Source organism: Caloenas nicobarica, chromosome Z (assembly GCF_036013445.1).
Source record: "Caloenas nicobarica isolate bCalNic1 chromosome Z, bCalNic1.hap1, whole genome shotgun sequence".
Lineage (NCBI taxonomy): Eukaryota > Metazoa > Chordata > Aves > Columbiformes > Columbidae > Caloenas > Caloenas nicobarica.
Window position 1 is genome coordinate 101,183,469 of NC_088284.1, and position 25,939 is coordinate 101,209,407.

General features: G+C 43.8%; 1 protein-coding gene across 1 annotated transcript in view; it reads right to left on the bottom strand.

Annotated features, from left to right (window-relative positions):
* TRABD2B (TraB domain containing 2B) overlaps positions 1-25,939 on the bottom strand; it is a 277,943-nt gene that overhangs the window by 126,067 nt on the left and 125,937 nt on the right. The gene's annotated exons all lie outside the window — the stretch shown is intronic.

The following is a 25,939-nucleotide window of genomic DNA, read 5'->3' on the forward strand; positions in this document are numbered from 1 at the left end:
AAAAGGCAAAACTTTGAAAAACTCTCTTGCACCTGAAGTCAATTGACCCATCCTGGCTGGTCTTAAGGCACTCGCAGCTGAAAAGTGGATCAGATGCAGTGTCCTCTACTAGTAGAAGACCTTGTTGTAAGACCTTTAATATTCCTCGTAAAGTATAACTTCACAACACATACACATATTGCCTAGACATCATGGTTTGAGGACTTTTAGGTTATCTTTGCTGACTAGTCAGCTACATGAGAGACACTTAAAAGAAAAAGGTCCTTAAATTAGGAAGCTTTTATTGCCTCTCTGACCACCAGCTTAAATCCAAAGCCCAAACTCAGAGGTTTTTGATAAAAATAGAAATCTTCCAAACTTCTGAAGTTACAGTTGTAGTATTAGGACTTTCTGCATGCTTCTAGTAGCAGAAATGTTAGGAAATTCATTATTAGTCTTCCTCCTTTAGTGTTTTCCCCTTCACCCACTCCTTTGCAAAGTAGACAGAGATACTGAATTGTAACACTGTCCCAGCAGACTAGCAGAATGTCCCCATTCCAAACTTGAAAATACCAACAAAGCAGAAGCACTATTTACTATGTAATTTAGGTAACAAAACAAAAAAAAGTCCTTAAAGATTATATTTATTTCCTTGTATTACGAAAAGGCTAGCAAATTTCACATTAATTACCACAAATCTTTTTATATTTGTGATAGATTGTGGGAGTAATTTATACCAGTTACTGAATCACTAAGTCTGGGCTTTTCATATTCCGCCTTCTAAGAACCTTCCAAAGAAACTTGATAAAAAGCAGATGAATAAATCAGAAGAACGTCAGTTAAGAGAGTTTGTCACAAATTATATAAATAAGCCAAAATATTTTTCCTAAAATAAAGTGATACGAAGTGACTGCAAATTCGGAGTTCTGAAAAATTATATTGATGTGCCATTTTTCACGGAAAGACTCCTGCATCCCTCAGCCTTGTGTTTCACCACATTTTCAGCTTCTCTCATTTATAACAGCAGTGCCCTATCCATTCCAAGGAATAACCATCATCTCAAAACCTGGGTAAACTAACTCGGGCTGAGCTCCAGCTCGCCCAGTTGAGCCGCAGCCTGTGACCCATATTCTTACTTACTTGGCTTCTTAACTTTAAGCAACTGAGCCCACTTTAAGGAGTGAACCCCAGAGGAGTTTAACAATGTACATATGTATTTGCAGGACGGAAGTTCTTAATAGTTCAAAATTATGATTCCCATTGAAGTTTATTGGAAGGAAAGGAAACAGTAAAATGGATTCACTCCTGCAAAACCTCAGGTATCAAATAAATGCGATCCGAGATAATAATAATGATAATAATAATAATGATTATAATGATAATAATAATTATTACAATAATAAAGCAAAACGTATCTCCAGGGCATTAACAGCCTCTTAATACAAAGCTGTGACATGCTAACTAGTATACACAAAGTGGTTGAGGAAAAGCAAATGTTATTTTTTAATTTACTTTTAAAAAGTATAAAGATGGTCTTTCAACTGAACCTGTTGTACCTCAATTCAGCAATCGGTTCCTCATTAAGATCTGAGCCTAAAAGATTTCCTTGCCTAGATCTAAGGGTCTCTTCAGGCTTTTCTACAAAGAGAACCACAGGACCACAGGATGAAGTTAAGCATCTTCCTAATTCATTTTTTCTCTAATTTAAAAAATCTGCAAAAAATACAGTTTGAAAAATTTCAAACCTTTGAAAGGATCTGAGCTTTTTCTTTTTCCCCCTAAGGGCTACAGCTCGAAGAGGAAATGGTTCATCCCAGGATTTCCTGGGGATTCTAAACATTTTGGCTAATAAAAATAAAAGCTTAGAAAAAGGTTGACAGGAAAACTGAGAGCAGAGGTTTTCCCAAAATGCTTTTAGTAAAATCCTTCTCAGTTTTTATTTTTTAAACAATGGATGTTGCTGGATTTTTATATACAAAAATATGTATACATACAGGCACACACATATACAAACCACCAACAAACCCTGAGGATAAGACAGTGTGTTTTACCATAAATATAACAAATCCTTACTTTTAGTCCCAATGCCTTTTTTGGGGGGGTGGGTTGTTGTTATTCTGGCTTCCTGGGGAAACCAGTCCTGTGCATTAATGCTCTGGGTCTGTCTGCCTGACTCATAATAACATATTTGGAACCTATTTGCTGATTTCAGTCTCATTTGCAGAGGGTTAGAGGTCCTAAAGAAAATTGTCTATACGTTACTTGAATACGAGTGCCAGGCCACAGAAAAGCCCCCAGTGCAAGTTCACTTCTTATAAGACACCAAAGATTCTATGAGAGGGAATGAGTTATCTGTAGTTTACAACAGCAGCTGGACCCCCAGGCCCCTGATTTCATAGCACCAGGATGCTCATGTCCCTGCTTTCTGCCCCTGAGCAGCTTTGGGACCTGGAGGTGATGCTGGTCACCAGCCAAACTGCCACCACTGCGTGGGAGCTCATCGCTGGGTTCAAACTGCGGCCCAAACAGCAACTCAAGAGATCTTATTTTAGGAGGGAAGTTAAAATTAGAAGCTGAAACACTTGAATCTGCTAAAGGGAAAACTGTAACCACTTAAACAGATTTCTAGAGAAGTCTTGCTTAATCAAGCCATAACCACCATGGTTTTTGGTCAGGCGCTTCAAAACAAACGTAAAGAGAAGCAGGGTCTTGTTGTAGCCACCTGCTCGTTGGCTGGATTTGTAGACCATTTCCTTCAGAGTCAAGTTAAAGCCGTCTTAAAACCTGAATTTATTTTTCCTTACTGTTCTGATAATGCCACAAAAACAACGCTGTTTCCTTCCCTTCCCTCTATCTTAATATCAGTGACCCCATGACCTCCAGCCTAAACCCCTATCTGAGCTAAATCTCCCCGAGGTGCCTGAGATTACTGAACAACTGATGACTTCAAAATAAACACACTTAGAGTGACTGCCTATACACAGTCCCACCTAATAAATATAGCAGACAGTATTTGTTCTGGGAAGTGATGGAAAGTTATGACTTCAGCTCTGGGAAAGTGCATTTTTATTCACGCAATTTATGGTCCTCACATCGGCATGCTTTGAAAGCATTTTTGCATGGCTTTCTCTCTTTCTTTCTCTGGCCTCAATTGGCAACTGATCAACCATGGACAACAGAAAAGGATTTTCACCTTGCCAGAAGGAAGCCTTTTTATCCAAGTGGTATCATTCTCCTGTGCAAAGCAGCAACCCAACACACAGATTTTATTTGGGTGTTTGGAGACACCAGCTCAGCCCCTAGGGCAGACCTATGGGTCCTGGTTTACTGCCTGAGAGAGTGGGTACAGAAGCCGCAAGTTTAATTTCTTAGTGAACAAGACTGTGCCATTTCTTATGTTCATGCCAACTGTTCTCACCATCACCCAACAGTGTCTGTGCTGCTGCCTTTGACCTTTGCTCTTTTGCATCTGTGGTCTTGGGCACTTCAGCTGCAACCAAATCTGCAGAGACCAGCCTTTGCCACCCATGTAGCCTCGATTAGAGACCACATGAGCCCAGTGAAGACCATAGCTAACGGCTTTACTGATTGCCTTGACTCTCAAACAGGATTTCTCCCCTCCCTTTATGTCAGCTGCTTGTAAGGTCTTTTGGTCATAAGGTCCTGAATGGCATGAAAGAAGAAATAAGATGCCTGCTTTTCTAGGAGATGTCACTCAGTACATGGAGTCTTTGCCACGATCATCACTGAACACCAGCTCAAGGATTCAGAGTTAGCTGTATCCTTTCATCTCTACATTTTTAATACTTTTGTATAGGTGAGTCGACTTTGTTTGATCATCCTGAATGCTCACATGCTTTGTCAGAACCAATTCCTGACAAACTCTGGTGGTGCTTGACTCTGTGCCTATCACCTTGTCTAGCAGGCAATGCTATGGATTTCTAACCAACTGGAAGGGTTACCAGGGCCACCTCTTCAATTTGTCTGACTCAGGACCCAAATTGTGCTACAATGGAAGAACAGCTTCATGGAGGCATCTGAGAGGCCATTCTAAAATAAGACAAGGAAACCTTTTTGCCAGATAAAATCCTTGAGCAGTCCCAAACTTTCTTATGAATTATATTGCTAATAAAATAGATCACAAATTCAGGAATTACAACAGAAGAAACAAATTTTATGTCAAGCTGAAGAGAAATAGACTTGTGTTCCTCTGGAGCATTTGCTATACAGGAGACTTGAGAACAAAAGGCAACCCTGAGAAATCTCTCAGCCCAAACTTTTATGCTCAGACAAATTTCACTGTTGGGTGATGGAGGAGAAATGACTTTGCAGTCCTAAACTGACTAAGGCTGAAGTACAAACATTGCATTCACGGGACTCCAGTAGCTGGAGTTACAGGATGACCCTTGCATAGAACCATGATTAATAACAATACCGCAAAAACAAGTACTTAAGTTTCATACTATGATGTCAGCTCTTGAGCAAGCGGCTATTGTTTTCATTTGCTCTCTCTTTTGGACACATGCCACCACAATGCAAATACTAAATAAGCATTACTGGAAGCATTTGAGTGACTATATCCTGTCAGTACCCTAATTGCAACTCCAGAAAATAAATTCCAACTCTCCTGCCTGCTTCTAAACAAACTGCAACATAAACATCGAGGTATACAGTTCTTCAGGGGTTCTTCTTTTGTTGTTATCCTTCTCTGTATTCAAATAGAAAATAAAATAGACAGTTTCAGCTCAAAACAGTGGCTTGGGAAAACAACAACAAAATTAAGAAAAAACTAAGTCCTTGATTTTTCCAGATTAACAAAAAGCAATAAAAGTGTTTGCCCAAATCTGTTCAATTCCATTGGTTCCTAGAAGACGGGTTTCCCCTTTCTTTGAATCTCTTGTGCTGTTGCAAGGAATTAGTGAGCTGTGAAACTCACCTAATGCAGTCAGCACCAGGAAATGGCTCCGAAAAAACAGCTCCTGAGGGATCTGCTAACGGAGTCCCCCAGTGTCCAAACGAAACCCTGGATGCATCGGCACATTGTACAGCCGGGGCCACGGGAGGAACGCGCCCAACTTTGTTGTTGTTGTTCCTATAAAGGGACAGCTAAGGAAAGTGAAACTATTAACTCATCCACTGGAATTTCTGCTCACAAAACAGTGCCCCCTGTTAAAGCTCCTCATAAAAGCCTTTTGGCTAGTTGGTTCCATATGTTCCCCAAACCCACAGTTATTGCTTCTGAAAGGCAGGAGTAGTTAACAGTCTGCGGCTTGGCACTGACCAGGGAGACCTAAGGACCTCGCTTTTCCCCCTTCCCTTTCAAACTGCCAATTAACCAGTTTAATAAAACAGTTTGAGTCTGACCGAGGTGCTTGGAGAAACCCCTAACCACTACCGATCCTACCGCCTTAGCCACGACAGTGACACGTGGCACGGCCTGGTGACGGAGCAGTCACGGCGCTGGGACTGAGGCTGGTTTTCTAGACGCTGGCAAAGCTGCAGGAGATCAGGGCTCCAGCCTTCAGCCTGCACACCCAAAGCTCCTGCTGACGTTGACCTCTAGCAGCTTGACTGCAGCATCCTGACTCTTCTCTTCATGCAACGTTCCCATGATGAACTTTCAACTGAAGAAGTCAAAATCTGTGTTTTGTTTTGGTTTGGTTTTTTTGCTATTTTGTGTTTGATTCAATCAAGGCATTTGAAAACAATAGAAACAATTCATAAACAAAAAACCATTGCAATGTGCATGGGACCCCCATTCCGTCGGCCCCAAAACCCAAGGCAGAGAAGGGCTCTCCTGGTTGACAGCAGCTCTCAAGCATCCCCTGGGCTGACCCTACCTCACCATTGATTCTCCACCGAGTTCCTGGCTCATCTCAGTTAATTTCCATCTTGACAGCACTTTAGAAACATTGTATCATTCTGTATATGTACTATAAATACCACACCCACTTTTAATAGGTCAAAACGCCCCAAAACAAGGTCTTAAATATGTAAAGTGAAGTCAACAGCAGCTGTACTATAAACACCATTGGAAGAAGGGTAAGACCTGAAACCTTTTCTTCTAAATGTAGTGAAATGCGTCACTTTCTCTAAGTACATGGAATCCAGATTAATTTAGAAGAAAAGGAAGGGACAAATAGAGCTCTGATATGGAAATTCCATCCCCTCCCCTCCTGTGAGCCACCACACTGTGGTGGAAGCATGTTTTAGTTTCAGTGCCCTCACCACATCATCGGCACGGTCTCTTCTGCCAATAACTCAGCTTGACATCAGCCAGTAACAGGGTGAGCAGTAACTGTGCAGGACAACTCTCTGCTTTGGTCAATGCCCAAATTCAAGCTTAGGCAAATAAATTGAGAAATAATGAGACGAAGGATTTGCAGCTGAATCAAAACTGAAACACTGGAAGGTATAGAATTACCTCTGTTAAATTTGCAGCCTAAATGTATGGCTTCTGTGGATTTTGTGTGCAGGATTTACTTGCATCCAATACTTTTGCACGGGTCCAGTTCCTCAGTTGTGCTGAGTTCGGCAGATTAATTTTGACGACTAAACCTACCTAAAATGCTAAATATTTGCAATGAAAGAGTTGTGCTCTGAGCAGTCCAATTCTGCAAGTGTTTTTCTGCTTGAAGTGCAACAAGTTCCAGTAACCAACTCCTTGCCCAGCAGCGAGGGCTTGCAGGTCCAAGTGCCACCAGTTATAGTTCTAGACTGCAGCCTTAGATCTTGTCAACAAAAAGGTGAACAGACAGTAAAATCAATGCATACCCCTGGCATGAGACTGCACTCTTGAATAGAGACTTTTAAATTCTTTTTTTCTTGTTTACAGTTGAACCAAGAGTCGTTCAGAAGAAAACAGCTTTTCCCTGGAACTCATCTCATCTACTTGGTTATGGGACTTAAAGGTCTGTTAACCTGCTAGACAACAAAACACTACATATGAAATGCCCACCAGTAACATAAAATTCCCACATTAGTTTTTAATTAAGTCAGGCATGATGGTGTAAATTGTTTCCTTCCACTTCTTTCTTTACCCCCTTCAAGTTAATCTATGGCAGAGGAAAAACAATTCTTCCAGGGATAAGCAGCTGGGTTTGACTTTAAACAGACTAATTCGGTTTTCAAATAAAAGATATTGGAAAGAACTTTACAGGGACAAAAGGCTGGGGTGCTCGACTGACATGAATGGACCCAACTCCGATAAGAGAAAGGAGACGGACTGGGGGACACCAGGTGACGGCTGTCTAAAGCAACACCCCCAGACCATGTGAAACCCATAGGCGTAGAGGAAGGCAGAGACATTTCTCCGCCAGGCAAAGCAGGCAGTGGTCCAGCAGGACAAAATGGACATGGTGATGCCCTGGGCTTGGCTGCAAGCCCAGCTCCTGCATGCTCCTTGGTCCTGTCCCTTCATGTGCCACCACCCCAGGCAAGGCTGGCTTGACCAGTTACTCCTGCCCTGTGAGTATCTCACCACTTACAAGCAAACCTCTACATTCAGAAACCCAAATGCTGCCTCCATGTCAGGGGAATCCCTCCATGTAACTGAAGAGTTTTGTGGGCAGTAGAAGTTTGTGTGCAGGTTTGAGAAGAGCAGAGCTCCAGGAGAAGTGCCACAGGGGCTGTAGCACATCAATCCAAAGGTGTCACTGAAACAAAAGCAGTCATCCCAGATAAGTTTAACACCCCCCAAAAGTGTCCGGTAACAGATACTTTGGGAAAGAATGTAAGAAATGAGGTAAGCAGAGGGTGAGCTTTTTTCAGACAACACTTCCCATCTTTTGGAAATCCGCCAGTTGTGGAGCTTGTGGTTGAAAACACCTCTTCTATCGCTCCTTCCCACCCATTTCCCCGCTTCCCCAGCCTTTACCTCAAAATTATCACCGTGCTTGGTTGCATTGTTCCACTTAAAAGCAGCCAGCTGCCTGATCCAGGCAGAGAGGAGGTCACATCCTGCTACTCGCGCTTTCCTCCACCTTAAATGGGCACATTGTCCTCACCTTCAGGATCATCACCTTCAAAGGGGGCACGTAAAGTCCTTCCCAAGAACCTGACACCATGTTTGCGCTCTTGACTCACAAGTAAAATTGTTACCAGGCCCATGTGGGGTTTCGATTTTACTTTTTTGTCTCCACCGTAACAGGAGGAATGTGGGAACATGCCCTGAGCAGAACGTACCCAGCCAGCCCTGGTGACGAGTGAGCTGCAATGAAAGGGGCACCCTCATAGAAAAAAGCAAAGCTCTGGGGGGTTTGGGGAACTCCCGGTTTTAGGCACTCGGCCCAAGATATTTTTTTAAAAAGCCCAGTTTCATGATATACTAAGCATCCACCCATGGAAAAATGCAACCCGTCCTGGGTGTATTTCATTTGAGGTTTTATTCATATTACTGCTTAATTTTGAACTGTTTCTTTTTAATTACCAGCTGAAGCTACACAGTAAAATGGACTAGCCCCACAAGCATGTTTTTCTTTCTATTAGATTACAGTGAGGCAGGAGATTAACTCCCTCAACCATCCCAGCTTTACACTTCGCGATGCCAGCTCCTGCAGCAAGAACAGCTGCAGGGGACATAAAGATATATGTACTGAATTTCCAACTCCCAGCCCTGGGTATAGGCACAAACAGGGGCCAATTGCCACGTACATCAGTGTGCTGGAGTGTAAATCACAGCCCATCAGGAAGGGGAGAGATTCCAGCGAGGCAGGTGGAGCTACAACCTCTGGCCAAGGGCAAACAGTTTGGGGCAACAAATGTCTCAGTCTTCTAGTCTCCACGTGAGTGCAACTGAGTCAGCAGTTGTAAGAAAGGGAGTATTTGCTAAGCCTGAAGGTAACTGCGTTGTCATGAGCGCAGCAGGGAAAGAAAGAAAAAAAGGAAAAAAAAATTGAGAAAAGGAAGCCTTCAAGAGGACATAGGGAGCTAACTCATCGGGGATAAGCTCTCGCGTCGTTTGGGGTTTTTTCTTTTTTTTTTCTTAGCTTAGCATTATCTCAAATTTGAATAAATTTTACTATGCAAAAGGGTCTTACCATTGGAGGAAACGGTGAACAAGCATGGGGTACCCCATGTCTGCTAATGAACACAGGGCTTGATCTGCAGCCTGCTCACTTCAGGTATTCCTTGCTTAGAAAAAAAACCCAACGTGTCATTAATCAGGACAGCTAATGGGATCCCACCTGTACCACCTGTTACGGGGCACGGCGATCCCTGGGTGGCCTCACCAGGGCAACCCCTCTTTCCTCCTACAAATTCACAGTTACATTCTCAGGATCAGCTTCAGGGTTGCAACGCAGACCTTATAAAGAACGTAATTTGGGGAGCACCGGCAGCGGCTCCAGCCCTTTGTGTTTGCTGTAGCAGCTCTGGGAGAGGGAGCCTGGCCAAGGGGTGCGCAGGGCACTGCCCATCACAGCAGCAGCCCAAGCTCAAGGTTCATGTCCTTAAAAGTCTCAGAGGAAAGAGCCCAGCACAAACGGCATGATTTTTGTGAATAAAGAGGCCGCATTGGCCCCTTGTCCCAAAAGGAAGGGTTCACCCCGATTGTCCCACTGACAGTGAGAGGGTTTTTGGGTGCAGAAGCAGCACGCGAGTGAACAGTCCATGCCCTGGGCTACCTCCTCCTCCAGCAAAAAGCCTGTGCAATTAGGCGGTGATGTCACAGTCCTGGGTAACAACAGATGGCCACAAAAATCCTGCGGACAACTGCTCGGAGGCATATTTTATCACAGCCTGGGAAAGGGCACCAAAGGTGATCAATCATAATTCACCGGGAAGACAAGTAGGCGCATTGTCGGAGGGCAAGGCTGGAGCTACACCCCCCGCGCTCCTCAAAGGCAGCCTGCCAGGGTCCCTGCCGCCGAAAATGGACTCTCTCAAATGCTCTCGCTGATCCACACGCTGAGGCTGATACGTGGATGTTTCAACACAAAACCACCGCAATGCTTGCTGCAAGCAACCACTGATCTCAACTGCAGGTCCTCTGTCCAAGGGGACAGACAGGAAAAGCTATGGACACAGCCAGGAGTTAAGCGAGAAATAAATGCAGCAACTCCTTTGCCTTTCTGAGGGAGACACAGCAAAGTGCAAACGTAGAGATTAAAAAAAAAAGTCACTTCAGAGCTCAGGGCACACGGGCAAGACTGTCCGGGCGAAGAGGAGGAGGCATCAGATCCATACGCTGCTGCCCTTATGGCCCGGGAAGAGCTGTATACTCCCTGTATAGTGCTACAGCCCTGTTGCAGTCTGCAGGATTTTTGCCTGGGAGGAGCAAGTTACATAAAAACTATTAAATATTCAGTTAGCCAGGGAAAGAAGGTGACCTACCCATCAAATCACAGCAGCTCAAATTTCTAATATCATCTACTTGTTGCCAAGCACTTGCCTTCAAACTAAGCGGAGGCCAAGAATAATTACTTACTATTCACTGAGTTATTTACATCATTTTTTCAGCAAATAAATTCAGCTAACAAATAGCTTCAAGGAAACGGCAATCTATTCACAGTCAAATTGCCAAGATAGAAGAAATTTATACAATTAATTATTTGTAACAAACTACTCCATTAGCTTTCAAGGTCAGAATGATAAACTCAGACACTTTATTTTCTACTGCATATTAGGCTCCCTCGGTGTAATTCTGTTGTTTATGAATTACGGGAGGTTAGCTATAACTTTTATTTTGATTATCGTTGGGACTAGAAGATCAGATTGCTTGATCCTTTTTTAAGTGTAGGCTAAGCAGTCTCCACTCCAGTCAGAGAACACCTATGAAACCAGCTACTGGAGAGGGTATGCTACTAAGGAATCACATAAAGTATTCAGAGATTTTTGGTCTCCTAGCTAGAGCCAAGAATCTGATGTTGCTATAAAACATTTACATAGATTGGCGATTTCTGAAGAAAGCACTTCATTCAAGTTACATTTTGTTTTTCTTTTTTTATTCTAACTAGGAAGAAAGAACCTAGAAGAATACTCAAATATCCCTGAATGTGGGATACTTCCCACATAAATAATAATAATAAAAAAGATAATTAATATCATTTTCAGGCACCATTCTGGTCCATGCAAACAAACAGCAGAGAAAATACCTGAAAAAGAGATAAACCTCAGGTTCACCTTCTCTCTGTTTAGCCACGTCTCCTCACTCCTAAGGTGCACTCCCAGAAGTAGAGTCAAACAAATCCTTTCCCCCTCCCCTCTTTTTCCTTGCTTGATTAATACCGGTGCTCTGTAAATACACCCACATGTAAGTAAGCACATGCTGCCATCCACTGAAACACTCCGTAAATATTCAGCAGGTTGTGCTTCCCAAGGGAGATTCCCAGAAACCCTCCAGCCCTTGCTGATGTGGCACATGGGGACACGGCTCAAGCAAGTCCTGGAGACCCCAAAGTGGAAAAAAAAAAAGCAATTCCCCAAAGCACATCTCCTTGCTGTTGCCCTGGGGTAATATAGACAAAGAATAATATTTGTACTATCGTGACTGTGGTGCTGGAGCTCAGAGGCTTCCACCTTGGGAAGACATCCAACAAGGAACCCCAAAGTGGTGTGGGTACTACGCAGGGCACAGAGGATCACTTCCAGCTTTGACTTAACTTTGTAAGCCTAACTCTTAGGAGCACAAGGAGTTTCAGAGCCAGTCACAGCTGGTGTAATTTAGTGTAGTTCTGATGATTTAGACCCGCTGAAATCCCGCCTGCGGCCCTGGAGGAGGAGAAGAGGATGATGCAGGGGGTAGGAAATGACATCCTCCCCAAACTGGTGGAGGACCAGCTCATTTTGAGGATAACATCTGCCCTGCATTTCTTCTCCCCTCACGATCTTTTTACCTTCCCTAAAGTAGGTAAGAAGGGGAGTCGGCTCAGGTGGTTTTATAGACCAAGTTCTTTGCAGATGTAAGTTGGTCAGCTTAGTGTCCCCCAACCACGCTTTGCTAATTAACTTGACAGGGAATTTTGCCTCGTGCTTATAGTTTGTACAAGAGCAGTTATGCTTGCCATTTAATTGTTCCCTGAAGTGAGATAAAATTATCAAATTCTGAAATAAAACTATCAAATTCTAAGAATCTTAGCTTAGATTTTGAATAGCAAATGCTCAGGACCACTTAGAAATGAGCTGGAATTATTTAGTAAATGATTCCAAACCATGCATAAATCTCAGAAAAATGTCAGACAGTTAATACACAGAGGCAAAAATTGAATAGATTGCAAAAGAAGTTACCCAGGAAACATTCTTTACTGAGCTTTGGTAACTAGATGTTACTGGATTCAAAACATTAGGATACAAACATTACTAAGACAAAGACTTCATGGAGTCTTGTTTAAACTGCAAATTCTGACTCTTTTTTTCTCCTCTTTGCTTTTAGGAAGCTAAATTACATTTTAGTTTGCCTGTTTTCATCGCATCTTGCTTTGGGCACAAATGACTGAGAGAAAAAGCTCTGCTCTTTCTATGCTGATAGAAATTGAAAGGGGATTAACCAAAAAGCAATAAACTATTCCCTCTGAATTGCTAGCCCTAAATTTTCTTATTAGTGTCTACCCACACTAATTTGAAACTTAGCATGCTGGTTTTCTGCAAAGCTGTCAGCTGAAATAAGCTAGTTCTGTTCCTTGCAGGCTGCATTTGCCAAAGATCTTTCTGCTTTTGAAACACACCCCCTCCACCAAATATACCAAGACTGTTGCCCTCTTCAGAATTTCCCATAGGTACATGGTGATGTTAAAGAGGGAGTAAAACTAGCATGGTATTTTTCAAGTTATTATCATGGGAATACTTTGCACACAGGAATGTCAAAGCAAAGCCAACCCTGTGCACAGCGCTGAAGGTAGATGGATGAGTGTCTGAGTCAGTCACTGCAAAGACTGCAGACCTAAGCCACTAAAGAGACTCTTGAGAGGAGGGGATGGACGACTGATGCAAGAAGACAGTAGTTCTGTGAAAGATCTGCAAAATCTCTTTCAATGACAATGGGAGTTGCTCAAGAAAAGCAATCCACAATGTCTTTTCTTTGGACTTGCTGTAAGAGCGTTGGGAATGGCAGAGCAGAAGTCCCTGTAGCATCACACGAAGTCTCCAGTCCATCTCCAGCCATCCTCTGTATTTGCCAGTCTCCTCTGTAATAAATTCAGAAGCTCCAGCACCTGAAAGTTTCCAGATGATGTTGCAAGCCACCTATTCAGGACTAACTCGAGTCCCCTTGCCTCAGTTGTGCTGCATGACCAAGAGACCAATTCCCAACTGGCACTGGCCTCTCTCTGAGCCAGTCCCACTGCCCACCCTGCAGGCTTGGGCATAGTTTGACCCTTTGTTTTCACAACTAAATGCTACCAGATGGGCACATCAGTTCAAAGGCTGGTGGAAACAATTAAGATTACAGGAAGCCACGTTTATCCTTCCACCTATAGCACTGAATTAATCACGGCTGATAGAGATCTAAACAGAGCAATGAGGTCTTGCCTTCGTGTCCCACTCAAGCCCCTGATTTATATCACTGCCTGTCAAGAGATGGCAGAAGATTGCCCAGTAGCAGCTGAATGCTTCTCTCTCACCCTCTCCCTCTCCTGGGGAGACAAATATAAGCCAGGACATTCCTGCTCTGCTCAGGATGCCATGAAACCTAAGCTCATGTTGACACAAGCATTAGGCCCCAGGACTGTATAACAGGTCACTGACAGAAAGATATAAGATAGAGCTTCCAAATTTGGCTGGCCACACACAGGCAGGCGCTGGAGTGTGGTCATTGCTGGCTCCCAGAGCTTGCAGACCTGTGACGGAGACTCGGGAGCCGATGGACACCCACGGGCACAGCGCTCCTGCTTGTCAACCCATTCTTCAGTTGTATCTCCTGGTAGGTTCAGTGGCTGATGCTGCTTGAGATTTTTATGGGTTTTATATTAGGTATGTCCTTACTAGGCTTCAAAGGTTGGATTTTGTCCTAAAAATGGGAAAAATCCAAGGACTGCTGGACAGCTACGTCCCTATAGTTGCTATTAAAAGAATGATAAAGGAGGGAGTGCCAGAACCCGTCCATACTGGATGGGACTGGGAGTTTGAATGCCAACACGTGCATTTGAATATTTGTGCTCAAATAAGTTAAACATTTAGTGCTCATCTGCCTATCGGGTGTCCTATGTCAAGGGCCCAAAGGGGAGTCTCAGTAACTGGGAGCTCAGTGCTTTTTTTGGAAGCAGATCTCCTGAAGTCTGGTTCCTCCCTCTTCCAGTGACACACTGATGCCCACATTTCATGTCAACCATGAAGTGGGAATGGATCCGTTACCATATGCAAAGCTTTTCTCCACCCGTGGGAGGCCAAGCAAAGACAAACAAGGAGGCTTGAGTCAACGCAAGGGTTAATTTAAGAACTGAGCTCATTTAAAATAAAAGTTGTCACCAACCAAAAAGAACAAGTAGCCATTGAAGAGAAAAACTGTTGAGATTTATGGACCACGTTCTGCAGACATAAAAGGGGAGTCAATCATCATTTGAAGTTTATTTTTTTAATAAGAGCTCCTCAAACATTGCCTCCACTTTTCATTGCGAGAAATGTAAGCCCATGGCTGTTAAAAGTTAAAAATTAGGGGTTTTCTAAGTGGGAGCAAAATGCATGGTTGCTCTGTATGACCTCGGCTACTCTAACAGCTACTGCTAATTCCCAGTGGAAGCATCAATGGCTTGTGCAATAGACTCCTTTCTTTTCTTGTACAAATTATTCCTTTATATTTCTGAACTTCTGAACCTCTGGGCTTAATAAAAACTCCACAAGAAAAGAAGGAAAATGATTGAGTGTTTATAACGACATGCATCTTTTTTGATTATCATTCCAGGCTGTGGCACTTTCAGTTTAGCGAAGCCTTAGTCACAGCTGCTCTGCAAAACCATTCAGAAATGGAAGAAGGAGAGAGACAGAAAGGACATCTCCTCCTATATAGCAACTGTGGTCATTGGACATTTTGAAAAATTCCCAAACATTTACTTTTACTGTCTTCTTCCACTGCCAAAACTATTATATAACCTACCCACTTACTAACTGGGTTATAAGCAGAAATTAAACACTGCCCACCCTCGTGTGCTCCAGCCTCGCAGCCTTAAGTTGAGCTGTAACCCATCAGAATGTGGGCCATAAAAAATTACAAAATGAAGCAAGATGAAAACTTTAAAAACCCACCCACACATGCAAGCACTGAAAGAAACAAATCAAAGGAAAATAATAGGAATAAACAGTCTTCAGCCTCCTTTTTTTTTTTTCAGTCGTAAATGGAAACCAATGTGACAGTGCTTGCAATAGATGACAAAGTCTATTTATTTTTTTATACAAGATCGACAGTTATTGGATTCCCCACTGCTTCCCAAAAGGCTTATATGGCTTTCAAATGCAAAAGGCTAACACTAGAAAATGTGTTTCAATAGAAAATGGCAAGGCCAGGCTCAGGAAATGCTCATCTTCCTCCAACAGTCAATTTAACAAGCACTAAATCAGTGATTATTACATTCTAGATCCCTTGCTGCCCAGTACCATCACTTTGTTGTTTAATATCATGCTAAGTCATAATAATGATAGATTCATAATAGCAAGCTTCGCCATTCATATTCTGAACGAGATCCTCAGCCAGGGCACAATCCTGTACCCTCTCAGGTCAGTGGTGCAACACAATCCAACCTTTTTAAAGGAAGATTATGACAAATCTTAAAATCAGAAGAGCTTTGTAAGGACCAGGTCCAAATAACCCAACAGCACTCAGCATTTCCTTGAAGAGGCTCAAGTAAGAAATGCCACCACTTCGACTTTAGCAGAACTCACAGCTCAGAGACACATCTTGGCTTCACTGTCAGTGAGGAGAAACACACTGGAGCAGCTTCGTGTCAATAAAACTCATCTCAGACCAATACTGGCTTGGTTGAAACTGAGCCGTGCCAAGTCAGAACTCAGCATCCTTTGCCTTCGTATCAGTTATTTACAGGTGATATTTTTCAGGTTTTCACTAGTATAATCTAGCAGTAACTCTTTCAAGCTGATTAATTTACACCAAGCTACACCATTCCATCGATTACACCATGTAAGTGAGGGACTCCTGCCTTCTTTGCCTGTACATTACAAAAATTGGCTGAAGGGACAAACTCAGAAGGAGCAATTTTAACAGTTTCTTATGGCTGATGGAGACATTTCCTTCTGAGAGTCACACTTACTTAGGCATCTTTCCTTTGTCCTTAATCAGGGTTCTTAAATGCACCTTCAGAAATCCCAGAGGCCAGGCTAAACCCGTACTAAATTTGCCTTATTAAATGAGGTCCATGGTGGCTGGAACATGTAGATGCCATAGGATTTGAGTTGCAGCTGCCGCTTGCCATTACCCCAACCACTGGCATTTAAATTGAAGTCTATTCATTACATGCTTATGGTCAGATCTCACCCTAAATGAGCTGCTCCAACTTTGTTCTAAAATATTTATTACTTCTGAGTTAGTACATTAAGATGGAAAATAAAACTCCAAAGCCTAAACCCCAAACAAGAAACACCACACTTGCACCACCACAAAAGACTGAGCAGGAGGGTCCTGGGCTACTCGTGACATATGTGCAGGATATGTAAAGGATTAATCTCATTTCCATCAGTGGACATTTATCCTGAACGCTGTACAACGGTATTAGTACAAGCTGTCAAAAATATGATGCAAACTACAAGCTTGATTAAGTTAACAAGAGAGAAAGCAATTGAGAGAAAGAAAAGAAAGAAAGGGAAGGAAGGGAGGGAGGGAGGAAGGGAGGAAAGAAGGGAAGCAAAGGAAAAAAAAAAGGGAAGGGGAAGGGGAAGAAAAGAGAGGAGAGGAGAGGAGAGGAGAGGAGAGGAGAGGAGAGGAGAGGAGAGGAGAGGAGAGGAGAGGAGAGGAGAGGAGAGGAGAGGAGAGGAGAGGAGAGGAGAGGAGAGGAGAGGAAAAGAAAGGAAAGAAGGAAAGGAAAGGAAAGGAAAGGAAAGGAAAGGAAAGGAAAGGAAAGGAAAGGAAAGGAAAGGAAAGGAAAGGAAAGGAAAGGAAAGGAAAGGAAAGGAAAGGAAAGAAGAAAGACTCCTGAGTTTATTCTGATTTTTGTCTTCGCTGAAGTAAGTAGATGATTTCAACCACATTTCTTCATTCTTGAAACTAAAATGTATAAGGCACCAGAAGCTTGAAGGGATGAGAATGCATTTGTCCCTGTGTCAGTTTTGCAGCCTCTTGTTCAAGGCTACTGAACTTATTGCCTGTTCTTACAACAGGTGATGGACAGGGTAGAGGTCTCCAAGCATTTGTGTTCCTAAAAGCCCTGCGAAAAGAAGTGACTGGGCAGATGATGTGAAGGGAAGGCTGAAGGCATCCATGTAGGACTTGGTCCCAGAGACACAAACGCTGGAGAGACGATGCCTCCCCTTGCTCTGCTCTGCACAGGCAGCGTTTGGGCTTCACAGCCGGGGCGGAATGTGAAGCGTGGCCAGGCTGGCTGCTAGCAGGTGGACGTTTCACGTGAACTCCCTAGTGTAACAACACAACCAGATCCTGACGTGCAGCAGAGCTCAAAACTGCACGGATGGCCCAGAGCTGCATTAGGTGCTGAGGACCCACGGTGGTGAGGGCGGTAAAAATCCAGTAGACTGCAAGATACTGAATGCCAGAGGTTTGCAGCCTCAGCTAACGAAAACTGATTACCTCAGCTCAACCACTCATAGATTTTTTTCTGCTGTTCCAGCCCTAATTCATACAAGAGTTCTGCCAATGTGTCTCAGTATTGACTTGCAATGGTGCAAGACAGAAAGAAAGTTCATACCTAATGGTAAAGTCACTAACTCGTGGTCAGAAGATGTGGCTTAGCTTTCCTGATATGGGCTTGGATAAGTCCCCTTCATTAAGAGGAGACTGAGACACAATGGGTTTCCTCCTTGTGAAGGGGTGAAAGGAAGGCAGAGATGAGTCACTTGGTGCAGTCTGATGAATCCATGTCCCAAAGGACTGTGGTGGATGCAGGTGGGAAGAACCAGTAACAGAGAGGAGCTGCCTTCAATTAGCATGGTATTTTCTGCCACGGCATTGCTGCTTTCCAGCCTGAAGCCTCAGACACTGCACAGTAATTGGTCATCAAATGGTGGGCATCTCATTTCTTGTGAGTACTCAGCTGGGGCATCTTTCACACCAACCTCTCCACTTTCAAGTTGAGTGAGAAAACTTCCTTTAGCAAGTATTTGAATAAATTTTCCTCCTTATGTCACAGTAAAACAATACAAAAAGTCACAGCCATAATTTCTCAGCCAGTAACAGTAAGGAAAGAACATTAAGCAAAAAAATCCAAACACAGAAAAACACAACAAAAGTGGTTTGTTTCTCATGACATAAATTGTCCTTTTAAATTGAGTGGGCAGAAATCCACCAAAACAGGCCAGAGGAATAGGAAGCTTTTGCAATTTGGTCCAATTTCTATTCAAGTACATAGCAAGCCTAAGATTGATTTCTATGGATCTTGGTTCAGGCCCACACAGAGAGACTTAGGCATTTTCCAGGTTAGAACAGAGGCTCTACAAAACCACCTTCCCAATAGTTCATACCAGGTTTTGGTTTCAGAGATGTGATTGAGAAGGTTTTAAACAATGCTGAAATTCCCATCCTGAAGACCAAAGGGGAAAATTAAAAGGGGCTCAAAGAATTCCAAGTGAAAAAGCCAGCAAAGTTGCTGAATCAGCTATGTGCCTCTCCCGTGCACTCCAGCCCAGATTTGTATGAGTTGTGTCCATAAAACCAAACTCCATTTGCTACGGCCCTGCTGCAGTCAAAGGGTCATTCTTGCAACAGAAACAGAGATCCTTCATTTAATTTCAAAACTGCCTTCCTTCCAGGGTTTGTTCCCGCTAGACCTTGTCTTTCTTTCACACTCTTTTCCAGCTCCCTTTGGGCAACTAAATACAAACCTCATTTTTGTGACTCCTCCCTGGCTGACTCAAGGCCACCTCCTGCCTCCTGAGGCCTCATTCACAGAGTGTTCTCGTTCTTTCAGACCTCACATCTGTGTAAGTTATTATTCCTTTCCTTCTGTGCTGGCTTTGTGGGCCATGACTAAATGTGTCAAGAGATTGACCCACGGACTGTCTGTGCAACATTGATTTCTGTCTCTTTGGGTGGGATTTTTGAGGAGCGCTCAGAGTTGGCCTCACAGGCAGCTGAAGTCATTGAGAATTTGGTTGAGAAGACCACCAGAGATCTTTGGGACACTCTGCTCATCCTGTTTCTCAATTCTAAGGCACGCTTGTATAAAAGACACTATCAAAAAATCCTAACCCACATAAAACTCATAACCAGTTGGGATTATCACTGCCACTGCTCCCGAGCAGCATGAAGATAAAACTGGAGACAACTTCCAAAAACCATGTTGGCAGCTTTGTACTGCTGTTTTCCTACTTTCAAACTCAACCACACAAAAGCCTCCACTACCAGGTTTTTAAACACCAGAAGACATCCCATAACTCCTTAGTTTCAATTTATATCATTGCCTTAACCCTGGCTGTTATTAGAGCCACGGCGTCTGGCTACTAACAAGGCAGTATTAACCAATACATCATGGGCTGCTTGTGAAACCATTCTCTCCCCCCTCCACCTCCTGTTCCTTCCAAGTGCCACTTCTACTTGACCTTATCACAAGTAAGTACAGCCAACCAAGCACACCCAGCACAGGGAGACCAGCTCCAGCCTGATGTACTCGTACACACCGGGGTTTTCCTAACTTCCCGACACTTTTGATCTGATGGATTTGCCTGTGGTCTTGTAAACGGGAATTAGTCATGCCTGGAGGGTCAAGCTTGTCAGACCTCATGCTGAAGCGCACATGTATTCCTGAAAGGAAAACTAAAAAATGCGGATTCTGTGCCAGGTTGGGAGAGGAAGAAGATATCAACAAGTTGACAGAAAACAGCTTCTGTGACTTTTCAGCACAGCAAGGACCAAATGGCAGGGCTGGGAAATATATAAAATAAGAAAAAAAAAAAAAAGAAGATGAAGGAGAAGGAGGTAAAAAAATAAAAATAATTTAAAAAAAGAGAAAAAATAGAAGGAGGAGGAAGGCTGCCACAACTGCATAGCAAGGTAACTTGACTTAATCATCATTGAAGAGCACTGGTGCAGCCTGTCAGGGTAGTTCTGCAGGCAGGCAGCAACTGTTCCCAAAAGTTCCCAAAGGTCCCGCATACTTGAACTCCTAGATGTTACTTTTGGGTGGGTTGCCAGTGTTGGAGGGAAAGATTAATACGAAAGATTCTGACCCTGCAATAAACACTCAACAATATTTCTTCCTATTAGGCCTTATTTAAACCTATACTGGTTTAGCTGCTGAACCATCACATTTGGTGGGTCCCCTCCAAGTGAGAAGATCAAGTTTGATCATGATAAAAGATATAAGAAGGTTTTCCAGACAGATGCCAATTATTCACTTGTTGACAACAAGTCTAAAAAACTGCTAAAACTGGAGAGCTGTTCCACCCAGAGATCTCCTTTGGGGAGGGCGGCAATGTCTTCCCCATAGAAGTGGCACAGCAGAATCACAAGGCTGACATACAGCCCCAGGGAAAAGGTAACAGGACATAAGCTGCTAAGGAGAAAAATACAGAACAAAACTAACACTGCGGAAGCTCAGGCTGTCAGGCACTGCTTGTCTGTGGTGCTTACATGACCTTCACTGTCAGCGTTTCTGCTCAGTGCTGGTGCTGCTGGAAGAACTTGAGGGGCTTTGCTCGCTGGTTTCCAGTGCATTAGTTATGGACTGTATGTGTAAATCCATTGCAATGTGCAAACTTCAGCTGTCCCATCCACTCTTCTAGTGACAATATTATCAGGCTGAAAAGCTGATTTGGGGTCCTTTCTCAAAGAAGAGGCTTGCTTTAACCCATTTACCCAGAACCACATAGGATGTGTGTGTCAGGCCATAACTCCTTCAGGAGAGAACCGGCAAATCTTTCTTGCTGTAGTATAGCAAATTATAGTCTTGCTGTATCTGATAATTAGTTTACTGTGGGTTTTCCTTGTGCAGGAGGATCCACCAGCTTCATTCTGGAAGAGAACATCACTTCTCTGTGAGAGATGCTGCGTTTTATTTCTATAATGGGAGGATGGAGCCAGTCCTGGACTGGTTTTCAAAGAGGAGACAAAGCTATGCACGGACCTGATGCTTCTGTGATAACAACAGGGTACTCAGCTGTCTGACATTGCTTTGAACGCCTTCCCAGTCATGAATCACCCAAAGAGCTGTCAGAAAAAAAAAAAAAAAAAGTTGGTGTGTCCTAAGAGAAATCCCAGCCCTCTGACACTTGCTTTCATGCTGATATGAGCCCAAAAAGTTGAAAGAGCAAAATTTTCCACTCCCAGGTGTGAAAAAACAGAGAACATCACCTTCTCTGGTGGCAACAAAAGGGACGTGTCTCGGAATTATGATTCTATGATTCCATTACAGCTCTCATGCAGATCTGCCCTGGAGAAGCACCATCCCTGTGCTTCCTGAAGTATTACTTCTACCCTGGAAAAAGTTCAGCCTAATCCAAGAACAGCTCCAACAAGCAGACCACAACACACTGAAAGAAGGAGACCAAGGTACACAAGGGACACTGGCAACCAGAATAATAACCAGCTGTTGCCGCAACGCCAGAAAGCACCGACCTGCCCTGCTGAGATGTCACGCTCCCCTTCCCTCTGCTCACACCCAGACCTCAAACCGAGAGGCCTCCTTGAGCCAGGCAATAATCCCAAGCAGAGAGAACCTAAATGCAAGAGGGCCCACCTGTGCCTATAAACTATATTGAGGCAAAGTTGTTCCTGCTTATCAGTGGTGATAGCCAGAAGTGCAAGCGAGGCCCCTGAATGGCACAAGTGTTCCTGCTTCGGTCACAAAGACATCATTTCCCTGCATTTTATTTTATTTATAGGTATGCTTTTATTTTAATAGCCTTTTTTTAAGACTGTAGGCTAAGATGGCCTTGATTCCCCAGGGGTCTCACTAAAAGCCAAACTGCACCCAACTCACCAGTGTAACTTAAAAAGTTAAGCAGTGGTTAGGGACAAGTCACCTCATTCTTTCCAGCCCTGGAATCTTAGTGCATATGAATTTTGGATACTGCTGCAAAAGTGGCACATTACAAATTAGCAACAGTTTAGTTTATTAGTCCCCAAGCGGATTTATTTATGGTACAGAAAATATTGCTATAGGTTCCCTGAGACCAGGAACGTGACGTCACTGAAATTAAAAGGGATTTCATGCGGAAGGCTGTGCCAAAATGGACTTACTCCTGTTGTGCTTTCAACATGTGGTATTGTTTTACCATATACTTCTTCAGCTTGATGCCTTCACACCTTACAAAGATTTTCTGTTGCAGCAGCTGATGGTGGATACTGCTGAGGTTACTGCCACAGGCACGGAGGGAGCTAAATGTAACGAGAACCTGGACTCTTCATCCCTCCTTCTACTTTCCAGGGAATGGGCCAACACATGGTTAAGGCTCTCAGACAAAAATATGCTGGAACCACTTTTTGTTTCATCTGGGTCCTTGAGACAAAAGGAGTAGATTCTTTCCTAAGTCATGTGGGAAAACATAGAAACAAGCCCTGACTTCGTTTCTCTTGAGACCTCCATGCTTGCAGAGACATCGGCACTGCCTGCTCTTCACAGCAAGGATTCAGGACTTCAGGTGCCCTTGACTGCTCAGAGACAATAAGGTCACAAATGTTTGTTAGTGTTGAGCCACATGGAAAGGAGTTTCCATCCGGGGATTCCGTTTAGGCAACAATCTAAGCTACAGTAACTAATTCCCTCTTGTTAGAGCAATGAAAACCAAAAATAAAAACCAAAAAAAACCCCCAAACCTTCCCTTTCACAGCTGGGGGAACTGAGGTACACAACTCTGCATATGCAGCCCTACCCATTATATGAATGAAACCATGTTGTCCCTGATTAAGCAGATGTTCAGAGGCTGTCTCAACAAAGTTTAGTTTCCTGAGTTTTCTACATGAGGGAGCAGCCAGACTCTGATACTGTTTTCCACAACAGTAAAACGGGCAGCTGCAACATCCAAGAGCCACAACAGGGTCCTCAACATCACAAAACACATGCCCAGAACAAAAACCAGCTCTGGGCAGAGTTAGAAGTCCAGCAAGCAGATTAACCTCCAAGCAGAGCTCCTGAGCATTGCGAAAAGAGGAAGGGGGAGCCAAGGAGCTTCATCCTCCTTCGTCCCCACGCTGCCATGCAGCACCCCATTATAAATGCAGCTCTTTCCTCCCAGATCAGCCTCACGCTTGCCCTGAAAGAAGTATGTCAATACATGAACTTCTGGTAGCTGGTGCAATTTGATGATGCACCTTCTTTTCAAAGACCTGGCGAAGAATGACCCATGAACTCAGCATCTTCGTGTCCAAGATGGAAAGTAACTGCTGCAGGATTCACATGAAACACCCTTTATTTTAATGTCTTCCCTCTGCACTGCAGGTATAAGAGCTTATACTAATCAGCAAGACACCACTGTTTATCCCAGCTGTGGCTTGGCCCTTCAGCGGCGCAGGTGTCACTTCCCCACCCAACAGAAGGAAAAACCCCCGCGCAGCAGAGCTAAGAGTCTTCCAAGGCCACACACTGAGCACACGGCAGCGCCAGGACTGGAAATCAGGAATCCCGAGCACCCGACCACAAACACAATCCACCAAGACCACAGCTGCCTGACAGGGCCAATGCCCACTCTCATGGACTGTAATAAAATAAGTAGAAAAGCAGAGCTTGGTTTTGGCGCTGGTCGGCCTCGCTGGACCATCTTCCGGCTCCTGGCGAGGGACTGGAGAAGACATTGGTGCTTGCAGGGCAGGCAGGGAAGGTGACATCCCTGGGTGACAGCAGCCTCAGTCTGCCCCATACCCATCACTGCCTGTGCAGACCGAGCCCGTGCAGCGCGCCTATGCGTGGACACAGAGGCAGGAGAAATACAGGGATGGGTTATGACGGGACACCATCAAGATTTGGGTCCCCTTGTAGGCTTTCCTGCAGGGGTGATATGTGTGTGGGGCTGGCTGGTGTGAACTGGCACTGCTGAAGATGTTTTGGGGCTGCCTGTGTCCCCGTCCTTGGCTTCCCATCAAGGAGGGAGAAGATGCTGAGCAGGATGGGAAGGTGGAGCTTGTCCTCCTTCCTTCACTCTCCCCACTGAGGGCGAAGTTGATGTCAATCTGGCTTTCTCCTGAGGAAACAAAACTTCCTCAGAGCTTCTTCACCCACTGCTGAACTGCAGAAAAGTTAAAGGAAAAATGACTTTAACAGCTGTGTGTCCCAGGGCTTGGGCTGTGTAGCAAGACTCGGTTCATCTACACAGACATAGTTCAGGGACTCGATCTTTTATCTCCATCACAAGATGTTACTCATAAGATTCCAGGCCAAGTCACGGCAAAGTTCACACAAACTGTTACTTTCTGTCTGCAATAGCAGACAACAAGACTTGACTGAAATGCTGGGCTTCATCCCCTCCCACAGGAGTCAGCTGGATGCACTGAATTCAACAGAGTTGCCTCAATACAGGTCCATCAGTCTCCTCTCATTTTGAAACAACTGGCATTATTTAGTACATCTGTTTCTAGTGCCCAAGGCCAAGATGCTGATTACCAAATTGCTAATTTTAATTACTACCTGGTATGTAGAAAACAAAACCAGCTACGTGTGCCATTACCACAAGGAGAAAAAAAATATATCAAAACTAAACAACAAAATTGAGCATGCTGCATTAGAAGATAAATCAAACCTCCCTCTAACAAAACAGTTTTTGCGGCATTACTCCCTTCCTGTGTTTGTGTTTCTCTTTTTCCTAAGGGCTATAAAATTTAGCATACTAGGAATTGTGGGTTGCTTTATGGAGCAAATGCTTGGGTCTGCTAGAAGAATTTGGCTTTACAGGGGTACTTCTTTCTGATGGCTACATAACTGACTATGCTAACTAGTCTGACATCTGCGATTTATTCATCTCTTTCTTCCCAGAACACATGTAGGTCAAAAGCACCAATCCTAATTCCTCTGAAAATTTGTGCCTGAACATGCAGTTCTCTCTGTTGAGAGAAACATGAAAATAAAACCCTGCAACCTTCAGCACCTGCCAAGGAACATCAACTCTTGACCTTTTCTGAATTATTTTGAACCAACACTCTCCGTCTCCCCCAGATCCTGACTTCTTTATTGCTGCAGAAACTGGAAGCTGGCCCCATTTCTTTCTAGCTTTTCATCGGCTGAAGAGAAGAAATTTCTCATCCAAATACCTGCCGTGTCCTATTTTGTCTCACTGATGTGGGTAGATCCACACATCCTGGAAAAATTAGAGATTTCTCGCAATGAGATAAATGACATGTTGTGGGAGTGTGCCTTCAGCTGACCTGTTTCTGGCCCTCGCACAGCCCTTTCCAGTCTTTCTCGATTGTGAACCCCAAAAAATCGGTGCTGTGTGCTCCCTCGGTCGCTGCAGCTGCCTCTGCCCACCTCCTCGGCTCCGCTCTTTGCCTCTTTTGTGGCACGGAGTGGAGCCAAAGGGATGAGGAATGTCAGACCATTGCTTCAAACCACTGGGGTTTTTTGATGTTTTTTGCAACCAAACACAGACCAAATGGATTTGAATTATAATTCCCGCTCCAAGCATGTTGTTTTTCTAGCTTTTAAAAATCTGTTCACCTGGAGGGCTTTTTCTCCAGATATGTCAGCATCATTTTATTGTTCCCTCCACAGAGCAAGGAAGCAGCATTTCTGTTCAGCTGGAAACCAAGCATGAAGCCTGTCTTAATTCCAAATTGAGAACAAAAAAGGCAAGTTTTCAAAATTTCTCCTGGAGCAAAACTTGGGGAATAAAAAAACCCACAACAACAAACAATGCACTTTGAACCTGCTAAAGCATTTCATTTCAGTAACAGCAAAATGGTTTCCTTTTCCTTTGATAGGTT